The sequence below is a fragment of the Oncorhynchus clarkii genome, chromosome 26 (genome assembly GCF_045791955.1).
Source record: "Oncorhynchus clarkii lewisi isolate Uvic-CL-2024 chromosome 26, UVic_Ocla_1.0, whole genome shotgun sequence".
Lineage (NCBI taxonomy): Eukaryota > Metazoa > Chordata > Actinopteri > Salmoniformes > Salmonidae > Oncorhynchus > Oncorhynchus clarkii.
The window spans coordinates 18,533,694-18,548,905 of NC_092172.1; the positions used below are offsets into that span (position 1 = coordinate 18,533,694).

Below are 15,212 nucleotides of genomic sequence, written 5' to 3' on the forward strand. Positions count from 1 at the left end.
CCACAAGGCTGGGGGAAACTCAATGGTTTGGTGGGAAGTTGGGTTAGTTTACAAGTGCTTCAGTGAAAGGGGACCCCACAGAGCAGGCTTTATACAGCCAGCGTTATTTCACAGAACACAATCTCTTGGACCACTTGTACCCCCTTCTTGCGCTAAAGAGGAGAGCCAGTTGGGGGGAGGGGGAAGAAGAAAGCCCTCATGTGGCTGATTTGATAATGACCGTTCTGTTGAGAGCAGATTGATAGACGCTGTCAGAGAAACATAAGAACTCTCGAGAGCGTTGTCAGGGGCCTGCGCGAGCCGAAAGCCATAAGAGACGTGTGTAGCTCCTGCCAAAGGATGTGCACCAGTCCCCATCCACTGCCAGACGGGAAGAGGAGACCCACTCAGGTTGAATGGAGCGAGCCGCTGCTCAGCAGCAGATGTAAGGGTGGATTGTTCCCAGTAGAAATATTAATCCAGAAGGGTTTGAAGATTATGTCGAGTCGTTAAACGCATTTCAATAATTGTCAGAGTTGACATATTTATTTTGTTGAAAGGAGGAAGAGGAAGAGACATCTCTCCGGAAGATAAAACAAACCCCTTGAGACCTCACAGTGTAACACCATCTGAGACTGTTGTTCCTGTGCAACATCTGAGACACACACTGTCTCTTCACACACAGAGACGGGAGATCAGTTGGTATGGTAGATGGCCTGTCTATGTCTTACGAGGGCTCTATTTCTCTGGGAGACCACTGTATATCTGCAAGAAGTGAAAATGATATGAGAGGGTGGATACCTGCCTGCGGAGGCACCCCATGCTGCATGTAAAACATGTCAGAGAGGAGTGGAGCCCTCCCCTCTCCTTCCTTCCATCATCCCTCGCTCTGATCTGCTCTCCTCCTCCACAAACTCTGCTTTCTATTAGACAGCACTGTGGCACCTGTAGGGGCTCAGGCAGGGAGGTACAAACATGACCATCTGCAGCTCTGTGAGCGTTTGCCAGAGTGTGATACATTCTCCATTGGTCACGGTCCTCTGTGTAATTCTGTTTTGTTTTGTGCTGGCGAAGAACAAAGAAGAACAGGAAGACAAACAGCCTTTATGAATTTAGTTAAGTGGATGGGTGGATGACACTCCACCCATCATACGATTGAATCATAGGGCCGCCCTCCATAACAGGAAGACAGCACTTTCTTTCTGCCCCCTTTACCTTTCCATTTCATACTGTGATTATGTCAACAGAGATTGTTTATAGATAAAGGGATAGTTATTCTGGATTTTAACCATATGTTTATGGGTGGAGAATTCCATGTAATCATTTCCCATAGGATTTTGTTTGTGAGCCATTTCTAGACGTATATATAACATACATCTCAAAACCCACCAATAAACAATGGATCCAATAACAACAGCAGGAGAGTTTTACTCACAGTTACACTGTATGTACACTATATATACAAAAGTATGTGGACAACCCTTCAAATGAATGGGTTCTGCTATTGTTGTTGTTGACAGGTGTATAAAATCTAGCACACAGCCATGCAATCTCCATAGACAAACATTGTCAGTAGAACATGCACAGAGCCCTGACCGCAACACCATCGAACACCTTTGGGATGATGAATTGGACGGCCGACTGCGAGCCAGGCCTAATCGCCCAACATCAGTGCCCGACCTCACTAATGGTCTTGTGGCTGAATGGAAGCAAGTTATAGCAGTAAAGGGGGGCACCAACTCTGAGGAGTATTTCTGTCTGTAATAAAGCCCTTTTGTGGTCCTGGCTCCCAAGTGGGTGGGCCTGTGCCCTTTCCAGGCCCACCCATGGCTGCTTCCCTGCCCAGTCATGTGAAACCCATAGATTAGAGCCAAATTTATTTATTTCAACTGACTGATTTCCTTCTTCAAGTAAAATCTTTGAAATTGTTGCATGTTGCGTTTATATTTTTGTTCAGTATATGTATGTATGTAACACTAGAGGAGGATGAGTGTGTAAGGTTCATTTAAGACCATCCCTGCCTCATCCTGTCTGCTTTAAAATATCTAATACAGGAACAGGAGACTGATCCCTCTGACTGGGCCATGGATACGGGAGTCTATACTATCCTGTAACACACTCACACTGCACAGTCACATGGCCCATGTTCCTGAACATGATTAAGGTGGCAAATCCAGACTCTCTCACCATTAAAAAGGGATTGGATTTCATGAGATTTTGACTAATAATAGAACCAAATCCTAATGACAATAGCAGCAACCCAGGCTGTAAATGGATATGAAGCAGTCCCAGTGCAGCACAGTGAGAGCAGGGCCACACACTACAGTACTGCTCTCTCCTGTCACAACCAGTGGGAGGCTTCCTGACATTACACTCAGGTATATTATGTCTTTCCTCAACCTCAACAACTTGTAGGATATCTTGTGTGGCAGTCATACGAGGCACACAAGACCATCAAGAGGACTGTGAGAGGCTACAAAAGGAGATATCAGACAGAGATGTAACACTCAGTCGTTCAGAAACTTGATCAGAAAAGTGCTGACTAAGCATCATTTGTGAATAGTATTAACGCTGACAGCCTGGAGCAGTTTAAGACAATTACCGTTTGGAATTGGACAGTGTCTTCCTCCTCATTGAACACATATGTTTTGTTTTGGGGACGGAGAGATGGGACTGGAGTGAGAAAAAAAGAAGGGGGCTTCCTGTTTCCCCTGACAGATTCAGTTTGTATCAAACAAACAAACAAGAAAACAAACAGGGAAAAAACTCCCACTCTCACTGTGTCTCCTCTGACGGATCACACCCTTCTGAAGCCGCCCCGCAGAGCCAGAACCATGCTGCAGACACAGCACTCCAACACACTCCCTGCAGCAATCAAAACCACCAGGCCCCAGGGCTCAGAATGAGCTTGGCGTGGACACAACATTACAGCATTTAAACAAGCCTGCAGTTCCATATAGAGGCCCTGTAATTGTTATGAGCTGGGCTAAGGAGGATTGCCTCTTTTTTACAGCAGGGTTTTACTACTGTTGTAAGACACAGTGCCCAGATCAGAACTTTATTACACAATGCAGACTTCATAGAATACAAGACATTCTCACCAAAATGCATACAGTACAGAACCCCCCTCCACCTTCCCCAGCAACACCCCCTCATCTGTAGCCTACTCCATGACTGTAGCTTATGTTCGTCATGAGAGAGGAACTGTCCTTCAGATTTGATCTAAAAACCCCTTTCAACTCCCTGCCCTCATCCAACTTTCACACCTGCAACATTAAAAAGAATGTAGGAAATGATATTTGACATTTCAGAGGTTGTATTTTATGACCCTTTAAATGAAGTTAGTGCTCTCAATATGTAATGTCTGGCACCATTCCCTGATTTGCTGCTAATTTACACTCCTGGTGCTTGTCAATTGGTGCGTTCACAAATCAGGAGGCATGATTTCAGTTAAAAATAATGAAAATAATGAAAAACAGAATTACATTGTATTCATCACGCCTCTTTGCTGACAACTTCAGATTGACGTCACATGTAAATGCCCCAGCCAAGAAGTTATTACTTAAAACTGGTGTTTTACATCTTGAATGCCATAACTGACATCATCCAGTCATCAGAGCCTCATGACAACCTCTCTAATGCCATCTACCAGGCTACTAGCAAATATACCGAGACAACCAATGTTCTATCTGTCACTTTGAATGGAAACATGCTCACTTTGTACCACTATAAGACACCACATGAATTAAGTAACGATGTTACACAACGTCAGAGTTAGCAGTCTCATGCACCAGGATACAGTACAACTCCTCTAATAAGCCAGGCAGCTGGACTTGTGTAATGTGTTGGGAGGTTACCACGTAACATAACTCCATTAGATATAAATAGGTGAGACAGAAAATATAGGCCTACTAATCATAATTAATGCACTTGGTATAGCTGATGAGCAGAAATTAAGGAGGCAAAAAGGGTATTGAGTAAAAAAAAAGAAAAGTTGGACAAAAGCAAATTGTTATTGTTACATTAATTTGGATACAAGAATGAGAATTTTCCTCCTCATTATGGCCAAGCTGCTGGACAAGACTCTGGTTTCTCTCCCCTACCGTGCCCTGGCACTCCCGCAGCATCCCCACGGAGACGGCTTCCTCGCAGTGATGAGCTTTTGACAGGCCTCGAAACAGCCCGCTTAATGCCGTGCCAGCCCAGACATGGGGCGGCTGGGACGCTGGCAGCTTCTTGGCCCTCTCCGCGCACCATGGGCCTCGGCCCATCTAGACCCTCTTTTCTCTGCTTTTCTTTCTGCAGCCTCATGATTGTTATGCAAAGTTCTCCAAGCAACAGTTGTTGGAGTCTGCTTAGCCACAGATGTAGACAGGGATTTCAGACTGTTTCCCCTCTTGGTAGATTTGTAGACGTAGATCTGGGCTGATTGTTGGTGTTATCTGGACTAAGCAGATGCTGGGCTGTGGCCCAATGGGCCACACATGAGGGACATCCACCACACCTCAGAACAGCAGGTTCTGGAATTAAACACAAATATGTCAGCTAAGGACTGAAAATGAAAGCTGACAGCTGTTCAGTCGGATCCTTTCAGAAATGGTGACACTTGTTGCGTACTTTCGTTATGATGAGGTGTCTTCATAGCCGAGGCCTTGCTGGTGTGCTTGCTTTCCAACTCATATAAACAACACTGACTGTATGTCCATGAGAGCAGTTGCGTGAAAACAGAACCTAGTTATTTTCTGCATGTATATCATTATCGTCAACTGGCCAATAAAAACCTTCCTATGTTTATCCAAAGTTTACTGTATGTTGGTGGTCTGTCCAGGTTCCAGGTAACGTAAGGAAGGGCGCAAAGTGGTGCTACTGCCATCTAGTGTTAGACTGTGGAAGCTACATACTGTAGGTACGTCTGTAGTCCCATCTGCTGGAGGAAGCTTGAAAACGTCATAGTAATTCATTACAGCCATGTAATGTTTATTTCCCCCCATATGTGGTCAGGGATACAGCTACTGTAAGATAAATATTTTTGTTAGGGAAACTGACGTGACTTATTCTTGTAGGCCACAGGAGTGCAGAGCCTGGCATACTGTATTCCACATGGAACCTCGGTAGGATACAGTTCTGCATGCAATGTGTGACCTGGACATACAGTACAGTAGCCTATATCTTGACATATATCACTCAGAATGCTATGCTGGCAAAGCACTATATTAAAGATATCAAATGCTACTACTCATGGCCATAACTTGTCCATGTCACGATCAGTTCTATCTAAATAATGTTTCTATGGTTAAGTGTTATTTTTGCACCACCTTTTCAATTTATCCCTGCCTGTGCAAGGGCCTTCTCTAATGAATCTACACCTTCAGAAAATATTCACATCCCTTGACTTTTTTCACATTTCGTTGTGTTACATCCTACATTTAAAATGGATTACATTGAGATTTTTTGTCACTAGCCCATCATTTCAAAGTGGAATTGTTTTTGAAAATGTTTACAAATGAATACAAAATAAAAAGCTGAAATGTATTGAGTCCAGAAGTATTCAACCCATTATGGCAAGCCTAAATGAGTTCAGGAGTAAAAATGTGCTTAACAGGACACATAAAAGTTGCATGGAATCACTCAGTGTGCAATAATAGTGGTTAACATGATTTTTGAATGACTACCTCATCTCTGTACCCCACACATATATATAAGGTCCCTCAGTCGAGCAGTGAATTTCAGACACAGATTCAACCACAAAGACCGGGGAGGTTTTCCAATGCCTCACTAAGAAGGGCACCTATTGGTAGAAGGGTAAAAAAAATAAAAATTAACTTTGAGCATGGTGAAGCTATACATTTTGGATGGTGTATTAATACACCCAGTCACTACAAAGATACATTTGTCCTTCCTAACTCAGTTGCAGGAGAGGAAGGAAACCGCTCAGGGATGTCACCATGAGGCTAATGGTGAATTTAAAACAGTTATAGAGATGAGTAAACTGAGGATGGATCATCAACATTGTAGTTACTCCACAATACTATCCTAATTGACAAAGTGAAAAGAAGGAAGACTGTACAGAATACAAATATAAAATAATAGAGCTACGCACAAGCAAAATCCTAGAGGAAAGCCTAGTTCAGTCTCCTTTCCAACAGACACGGAGAGACAAATTCACCTTTCAGCAGGACAATAACCTAAAATACAAGACCAAATAAACACTGAAATTGCTTACCAAGACAACATTGAATGTTCCTGAATGGCCTAGTTACAGTTTTGACTTAAATTGGCTTGAACTTCTATGACAATATTTAAAAATGGCTGTCTAGCAATGATCAACAACCAACTTGACAGATGTTGAATAATTTAAAAAAGAATAATGTGCAAATATTGTACAATCCAGGTGTGCAAAAGTCTTAGAGACTTACCCAGAAAGACTGCCAAATGTGATTATAACATGTACTTAGTCAGGGGTGTGAATACTTATGTCATTTAGATATTTCTGTATTTCATTTTCAATCAATTTGCAAACATTCTAAAAACATGTTTTCACTTTGGCATTATGGAGTATTGTGCGGAGATGGGTGAGCGAAAAATCTATTTAATACATTTTCAATTCAGGCTGTAACAACAAAATGTGGAATAAGTCAAGGGGTATGAATACTTTCTGAAGGCACTGAATCACAATATGACAAAGAAAATGTACACAACCAAGCCTTTCGCTGTCTTCATACAAACCAAACATTAAAATCAACTTCAACTCGTGGAAAAGTAAATGATGGTGTTCATCTAAAAATAGCAGCATTTTGAAGGGGATGTTTACTTCATGCATGATGAGACCCAGTTCCAGACAGCTGTAGTGCATCTCTAATGCACTGTTTTAATAGGAGTAACACCAGCCAGGGAATTCAGTGATCTTATCTGCATATGGTGTTGATGATGGGGCAGCTGCACACACTTTCAGGACTGTTGAGGCCACGTGCGATGTCTCTTCTGGAAGACATCAGGCATGACATAAACAACCCTTTTCCTTACTGCCTTCTGTCTCACACAACTTTCTCACAAAAAAAAACCTGAGACAGAGGCTTGAGAAACCCACTGTTGTCTTGTTAAAGTTATAAGTAACCTGTTCTCATTGGACAGAACAGACTAGACTAGTGAATAGCAGCGGAATTGGGTAAAATAATACTGAATATCTGCACTTACATGTACAACCATGAGATAACACAGCAGGATACCAGTTCAATAGCACCCACTCCCTGAAAACAATTTTCTCTGTTATCAAAACACTAACCATTTTCTGACCTGCTTTGACGTATGTCTTCCACGCATCAGGATTGATTGTGAAAACAGATTTCTGGTGAATACCATTGGTTGAAAAAAGCTCTACATCATAAATAGAAAATTAGACTGAAATGTACAATTGATCAACAATACACATATCAAAATACCAATGAATGAAACAAAAAACCTGGAACACATGGTCCTAGTAAGAGGAGGCAGAGCTGGTTGTAATTGGGAAGGGGAAGATAAACTACCATTACAAAGCTGCTGACTGCTGCATTATTTAATATCCTTTGTGCTTTGAGAATTTTTTTTTAAAACATAAGAGGTGAGAGAATTGAAAAAAAAATTATGACCTCAGACTTTGTAACATGGCAAACGTAAAATAATGCAATCATTTAACTGAGATTGAGCTTAATGCCAGTCTATACATCACTGTTCACTGTACGGGCGAGATGGCTGCTCTTTGAACAGGCAGTTTTAAAATCATATGCCATTTCCCCTTCCCAAATCCAAATTATTCCAGCTCCCCAGAGATGTGTGATTTCAGACACACAGTTGGAGCAAATCACTTGCAGACTAGCTGAGCAGATTATTAATCTGAGGTAAAACGTGTGGGATTCACCACAACTATAAGCAACCTCCCAAACGAACAACTTAAAGGCTCTGGCCATAGAACGCATGCTTGGTTCCAGCTCAGACATATCAATGTACTTGTGAGTGATAGCGCAGGCCAGAAACCATGGAGCAAAGCTGTAGGAAAAATGCAACCCAGTAATTGGTAACAGTCTCCACATTTATGTAAGCAAGGTAGGCTTAATTAATACCAGTACGAGGAAGATCCTCTCCTGAGCTCGCTGACATATTTATTATTGGACGTCGGAGCAGAGCTTTCTGGAGTCCATCAGACCTGTGTCTAAACACACAGCAGCCAGATGGTGGTTTTTTTCTATAGCAGCTCCCACCAATGGCTCAGCAGCAATTACCAGGGGTTATCAAAGGGCATCAACCATGGAGCTCAGACAGACCAACATGAATTCTCCCTCATTTCCCCTGAGCTCGCCTCAATCACTTCTTTCTCCTCATTAAAATTCCTGAATCATAATAAAGTTAAAATGGGTCTGTATAACTACTAGGGAGGATTGGACTGTAGGTGATGGGAATGGATGTTTGGGAAGAGTTTTTAATGTTGCTGGCACTCCTTATCAGCATTAGTAAGAAAAAAGCTGAAAAATGGTATGTCAGTCTGCTGCCATCCCATCATACCCTGCCACTCCGGGAAGTAACATGAGCCAAATGCAAGCCAGATGTATTTCAGCCATTGGGCCAGATTCCATCAAGCTGCAATATTTCACTAGACCATATATTAATCTTCTAAAGCGTGTCACAGATTTCTCCACTGATAACATCACAGGGTTTAAATGACAGCGGAGTCATAGCTCTCATCAAACTGTGGCAGGGTTAAGAAAACATTCTGCTGGAAAATGTCAGCACGCTGCTCCGTCTTAGACCGCAATTAACCACTACCATCTTTATTTTCAGAGCTCACAGAACTTAGGGCTATGATGATTTGTTCCCATTTCAAGAATATGATCAACCAAAATATGGTAAGAACAGATTTTTATTTTCAATCACAAACACTTTAGAAAAAGATCATACAAAAAATATTTTCTTTATATTTCTCACATGCATACGGTCAATACTTTTGTCTTTTGGAAATGCAACCACCATGGGAGTCAACAATACCAGACAATACTGTAGCAGCCTCATCACACAACTGATATTTTACTCTCTGACAACATGGTGAGATAGCATACCTAATGCTCCCTGCAAGAGGCTAACACATCACCCAACAGGAGGCCTAAGGTTCTGTGGCAGCTCTGATAAACTGGACAGGATGCTGACTGGGTGACAACTCAGTGAATTACTGATGGTGAACCAAGACCCACACAATTCACCTCCCTGGATAGACAAGACAGGGACACCCACTGTGCCTTCAAAACCACCCCGATGCCCATGACCCTTTCCATCTCCTCAGGCAGGCCTCTCGTCTTTGAATTGCCAATCCCCTTCCTTCCATAGGCCCTGATGCAGGGCACAGAGACTGTTGTCTCAGAGGTCAGGGGTCACCTGGGTTTCCTTGCTGCGGCCCCCCCCGGATTAGTCTTCCTCTGAGGAAAGCTGGGCTACGTCATCATGAACCTCCCTGTAGGCGCCCAAGCGGGCCCCCTTCCACAACATAGCTCCCAGTGCTGAACCTCAGTCCCTCAGACAGCTTCTGGGCTGCCAGCTTGGCCTGCAAATCCTGAGGGAAACACACAATACAGGAGAGATGCTGACATTGATAGGGTAATTAACCTGAAAAAATGAGCAAGTGTTTAGCAGTAAGTATTAGGCTGCTATACTATACCATGAATGGAAGTAGCATAGGGAGTGTTCATCATTAGATGAGCACAGTGTTTTTGTGGTGATAATGGAATAGCTAGGTAGACGTTGCCTCAACACTTATAACACATTTAATTCCCTCATGTAATCTGATCGTACATCTGATCAGGAGTAACTGTTACCTTGAGCAGTGAGCATTTTGGTGTTGTTGGACAGACCTTAATGTTCCTCTGTTGTGTCAGACATACCCAGGGGCCACTCACCTGGTGTTTCCTGGTCTGCTCGAGTAGCAGGTCAGCTGACTGCTCCAGTGTCAGCAGCTGGGCAGGGCTGTAGTGGAGCAGTGGCAGCCTGGCCGCAGTGACGTCGTCAATGTGCTTCCTGTCTCGCTCCCTCCTGGCCTCAACGGAGAGCACTGGTGATGGTAATAAGCCTCCAGGGGATTGGTTGGGTGACAGAGACCCTGACGGGGAGCCATATGTGTTGTGGGCAAACCTGCAAACATTATAGGAAGAGTTAATATAAGAGTTAGTAGGTGAGAATACAAGTGCATTGCCATAACTAAAGGCAGCATCACTGAACTATACAGTATTCTTAAATACTTTCATACAAAGTGGACATACAGATTAGGCTTATACTGCTGTCTCCTCATAGCCGGGTCCTTCTCAGTCCTCGCCAGGACTTCTATGTAGTGTAGTTTCTTCTGTGGCTGCCTTCCAAGGAAGGGGTTGCTAGTAGCAGGTCTGTTGAATGTGTCTTTAGGGGATCCACTCGAGCCAGTTGAGTGGTCAGACAGAGTGACCCTCTGCAAGGCCTCCGCTAGGTCGCTCTCTTTTGTCCTGTCAGAGTCTAGAGAGGCCCCTGCATCACCACCAGCCTGGGCCACCTCCATGGTTTCAGCAGCAAATACTTTGGACACACTGTCTTCTTGCAACGTGTCAACTATTTTGCTCTCCTGAACATTAGGTGACAGAGGTGAGACGTCCAATTCTTGGACATTTCCAGGAGCTGTGTCCCCAGCTTGTCTCCTATGTTGGGAAGTTTCTGGTTTATTCTGGCTACCACGTCGTCTTTGTGTCAAAGTCTGCTGGTATTTAGACTGCAGCTCTGTCCTGACAGATGACAGCATATCTTGCTTCATCTCCTCTTCTTCATTGTGGGCAAGAGCAAGGCATACTCTCTCTGCAAAGTCTGAGATCTTCTTCCCTTTGTCTGGAAGGGTCTGTATGAACTGTTGATAACAACATATCAAATCAGTCTGTCAACGAGAAATAACGAATAACTAACCACTGCTTTCAGCTCAACTTTAAGAAAATGTAGTTTGCAGTGATAGTAAAAACAAAGGAATGTCAGGTTCATGGTAAAACGCATTTCCCTAGTTGAAGTAACATCAGTTACCCTACATTGAGGCGGATAGCATTTACACACATGCGCCAAAACTGGCACCACTGTCTAGCCAACAGCTGGAAGTTTCTAGAAGAATGTAATGTTGTTGTAGCAGCTAATTAATAATTTGAGTAAGCTTCTGTCAGATGAATGATATGAAGTTACATACTTGTTAGATAATAGTTTATCTTGGCGTGACAGTAATTCACCAAGTTCTTCTTTGCTCTTGGTTTTGAGAACCCCCACTTGCCCCTGGCGTTCTGATGGAGCTGCCCACGATGACGAGAACATTGTTAGCTAGCTAGTAGCTACTAGTCTAAAACCCGCCCAAATAAGTTTACCGAATAACTAAAATTACCCTATAAAAACATGACTTTGTTAGTCCATTAGCGTTACACTTAACGGGATTATGTTGTTCAATAAAATATACTTTCATCTTCAGCTGTCTGTTAGATTGAATTTGTATTTTGGTTGCTACGTAGCCGGCGCGCTTTCATTGTAACCGGAAGTACGTTACCTTCAATATTCTTCTTCTTTTGCTTTAGGATTTGGTTGGCGGATCGCGTCCAACTTTTAGGTGCATACACCGCCACCTACTGTACTGGTGTGTGAAGCCATTCACCGCCTACCGACAATAAATTATTGATACGGTAATTCAAAATTGGGAAACATTTAAATTGCCCTGTCAACTATTTGCCCTCTATAAAAATAGAAAAAACACACCACCCCATTCCACTTTTTAAACCTATCTAATCATATTACACTTCCTAACTTGACATTGTCGGGAAAAGACATCAAAACTCAGCAAGACAGACAAGTACCGACAATTATTATTATTTATTTAGCCAGGTAGGCAAGTTGAGAACAAGTTCTCATTTACAACTGCGACCTGGTCAAGAATAAAGCAAAGCAGTTTGACACATACAACAACAGAGTTACACATGGAATAAACAAAACATAGTCAATAATACAGTTGAAGAAAATCTATATAGTGTGTGCAAATGAGGTAAGAAAAGGGAGGTAGGGCAATAAAGAGGTCATGGTGGCAAAGTAATTACAATATACCAATTAGACACTAGAGTGATTGATGTGCAAAAGATGAATGTGCAAGTAGAGATACAGGGGTGCAAAGGAGCAAGATAAATAAATATAGTATGGGGATGAGGTACTTGGATGGGCTATTTACAGATGGGCTATGTTCAGGTGCATTGATCTGTGAGCTGCTCAGACAGCTGGTGCTTAAAGCTAGTGTGGAAGGTAAGAGTCTCCGGCTCAGTGATCTTTGCATTTCATTCTAGTCATTGGCAGCAGAGAACTGGATGGAAAGGCAGCCAAAGTAGGAATTGGCTTTGAGGGTGAACAGTGAAATATACCTTCTGGAGCGCATGCTACGGGTGGGTGCTGCTATGGTGACCAGTGACATGAGATAAGGCGGGGCTTTACCTAGCAGAGACTTGTAGATAACCTGTAACCAGTGGGTTTGGTGACGAGTATGAAGCGAGGGCCAGCCAACGAGAGTGTACAGGTTGCAGTAGTGGGTAGTATATGGGGCTTTGGTGACAAAAATGGATGGCACTGTGATAGATTGCATCCAATTTGCTGAGTAGAGTGGTGGAGGCTATTTTGTAAATGACATCGCCGAAGTCATGGATCGGTAGGATAGTCAGTTTTACGAGGGTATGTTTGGCAGCATGAGTGAAGGATGCTTTGTTGCGAAATAGGAAGCCGATTCTAGATTTAATTTTGGATTGGAGATGCTTGATGTGAGTCTGGAAGGAGAGTTTACAGTCTAACCAGACACGTAGGTATTTGTAGTTGTCCACATATTCTAAGTCAGAGCCGTCCAGAGTAGTGATGCTGGGCGAGCAGATGTGGGCAGCGATCGGTTGAAGAGCATGCATTTAGTTTTACTTGCATTTAAGCGGAGTTGGAGGCCACGGAAGGAGAGTTGTATGGCATTGAAGCTCGTCTGTGTTACGGTTTTCTTTCTCTTCCTCTGAAGAGGTGTAGCAGGGATCGGACCAAAATGCAGCGTGGTTATTTGTATACATATTTAATAAAGATGAAAACACAAACAGTATACAAAAACAATAAACGTGGAATAAAAAAAAATAATAATTTAAACAAATAAATAAATCCTAAACAGCCTATTTTTTTTATTTTTTTTTTAAATAATTTATTACATTCAATACCATTCATTCTTTACAAATCATAATTTTCATTCATACTTCAATAATGGTATTTTAATTTAACTAAACAAGAAACCCCAAACAAAACCTCAGGGGAGCATCTTCCCTCCCCGTCATCCTACAAACTACCTTTCCCTATCTCCCCGTCCCTAATCTATCCCCTTACAAATCTAAATGACACCCAGCCCTAAACCCCCCTTCCACCTCTCCCGGGCAGCATGCTGCCCCCACTTCCTCTCCTCCCTCTTCATCCTCCCCTTCAAATCTCCTTCCACCCTCCTCACTATCCCTTCCACCCCCCAATCTCTCCCTGTCTTCACCATGTTCTGCCTGGCTTCCCACAGCCCCCGTTTAAAAGAGACTCATGAGAAGCCAGAGCAGAAACCTGTCCCTATCCGTCCCTCTCGCTCTCCCTACACCTCTCTCTAACCTGGCCCACGTCAATACAAAATCCCCCCTTACCAAACCTAACAACACCTGTGCCCTAGCCCATACTACTCCGGCAAAGGCACAGTCCCAAAAGACATGGCGCACAGTCTCCTCCCTGCTACAAGAGGATCTTGGACAGGTGGGGGATTCCACCAAACTATACCGGTACATGATGGAACGTACCGGCAAGCACTTATGGAGGCTCAACCAATTCAGGTCCTTGAGCCTGTTGTCCAGACCCCGCGCCTGCACTCCCTCCCAGACCACTTCCGAGATGCCCACTACAGGCGCCGGACTTCCTGCCTTTCTGACCTCCTCGTACAGGTGCCTGTGATCTAAGCCTACTCAGGCAACTTCAACCTCAGGGTGCACATGCAGCCACTTGGCCGCATGACCAAAGTGCCACAGCAGCTGTTCAGCCCGAGGACCCGTGTTAGACCACACCATTACGCTTCTTGCCTGATACGAGAAGAACACCCGCAGGAGGTAACCGGACGGGTGTATCACTGGATGAGCAAGCTCCGTTAACAAGAAAGAAACAAAAATTGCGTCCAGCTTGAGGGGGAAATGTGGTACCCCCCTACCTCCCTCCCCGATGGGACAGAGCATGCGTGCCCTGGCGACCCACTCGCACCTGCCACTCCACATGAACTGAAACACAAGCCTCACTAGAGGCCTCCTCAGACTAGCCGGCAATGGGTAGATGTACGCCAAATACAAAAGAGACGGCAACACATCCACCTTTAGGACCAGGACTTTGCCCATAAAAGACAAATACCTAGCCTTCCACATTGCTAGCTTCCTCTGTACCACTGCGATACGCACGTTCCAGTTTAGCGTCGCTGAGCCGGAGGTCTCAAAATGGACCCCGAGAATCCTCAGGGCCCCCTCACAGAGAGATAACCCCCTGGGCACATCCGTTCTACCGCGCCATCTTCCGAAAAACTTGACGGAAGACTTTGCATGGTTCAGAACTGCTCCTGACGCTCGGGTGAAATCCCCAAAGATGGCAAGGGACCTTGTCAGGCACGAGTCCTTGCACAGCAGCAAGGAAGTGTCGTCGGCGTACTGCATCATCTTAACACACAGCCCACCACTTCCAGGGATCAACAAGCCTTCCACCCCTGTGTCTGCCCTAATGGCAGCCCCCAGAGGCTCCATGTACAGAATGAAGAGGAGAGCCGAGAGTGGGCACCCCTGCCTGACCCCAGACGAGAGGTCAAAAACGTCACCCAAGTGACTATTTACACTAACTCGGCACCCCGCTCCGACATATAATGTACGAATCCATCCTATGAACTTCTCCCCAAATCCTAATCGACCTAACACTATAAAATAATAATAAATAAAAATAAAAATGATCTATTCACGCGATCAAAGGCTTTCGCCTGATCTAGCGCTGCTACCATTAAAGGCAGTCCTCTATCTTCAACCCAAGCAATGGAGTCCCTGATTAACTGTAGGTTCCATCTAATAGAGTGGCCCTCTACCCCGCACGTCTGATCCTCATGGACGACGTAGGGAAGGGCTGTGCGCAACCGGTCTGCTAAAACCTTTGCAAGTAGCTTGTAA

At 44.0% G+C, this 15,212-nt stretch overlaps 1 pseudogene; it reads right to left on the minus strand.

Annotated features, from left to right (window-relative positions):
• Positions 1-8,959: 8,959 nt before the first annotated feature.
• Positions 8,960-11,505, minus strand: LOC139384881 (DNA-directed RNA polymerase II subunit GRINL1A-like; annotated as a pseudogene).
• Positions 11,506-15,212: the final 3,707 nt, after the last annotated feature.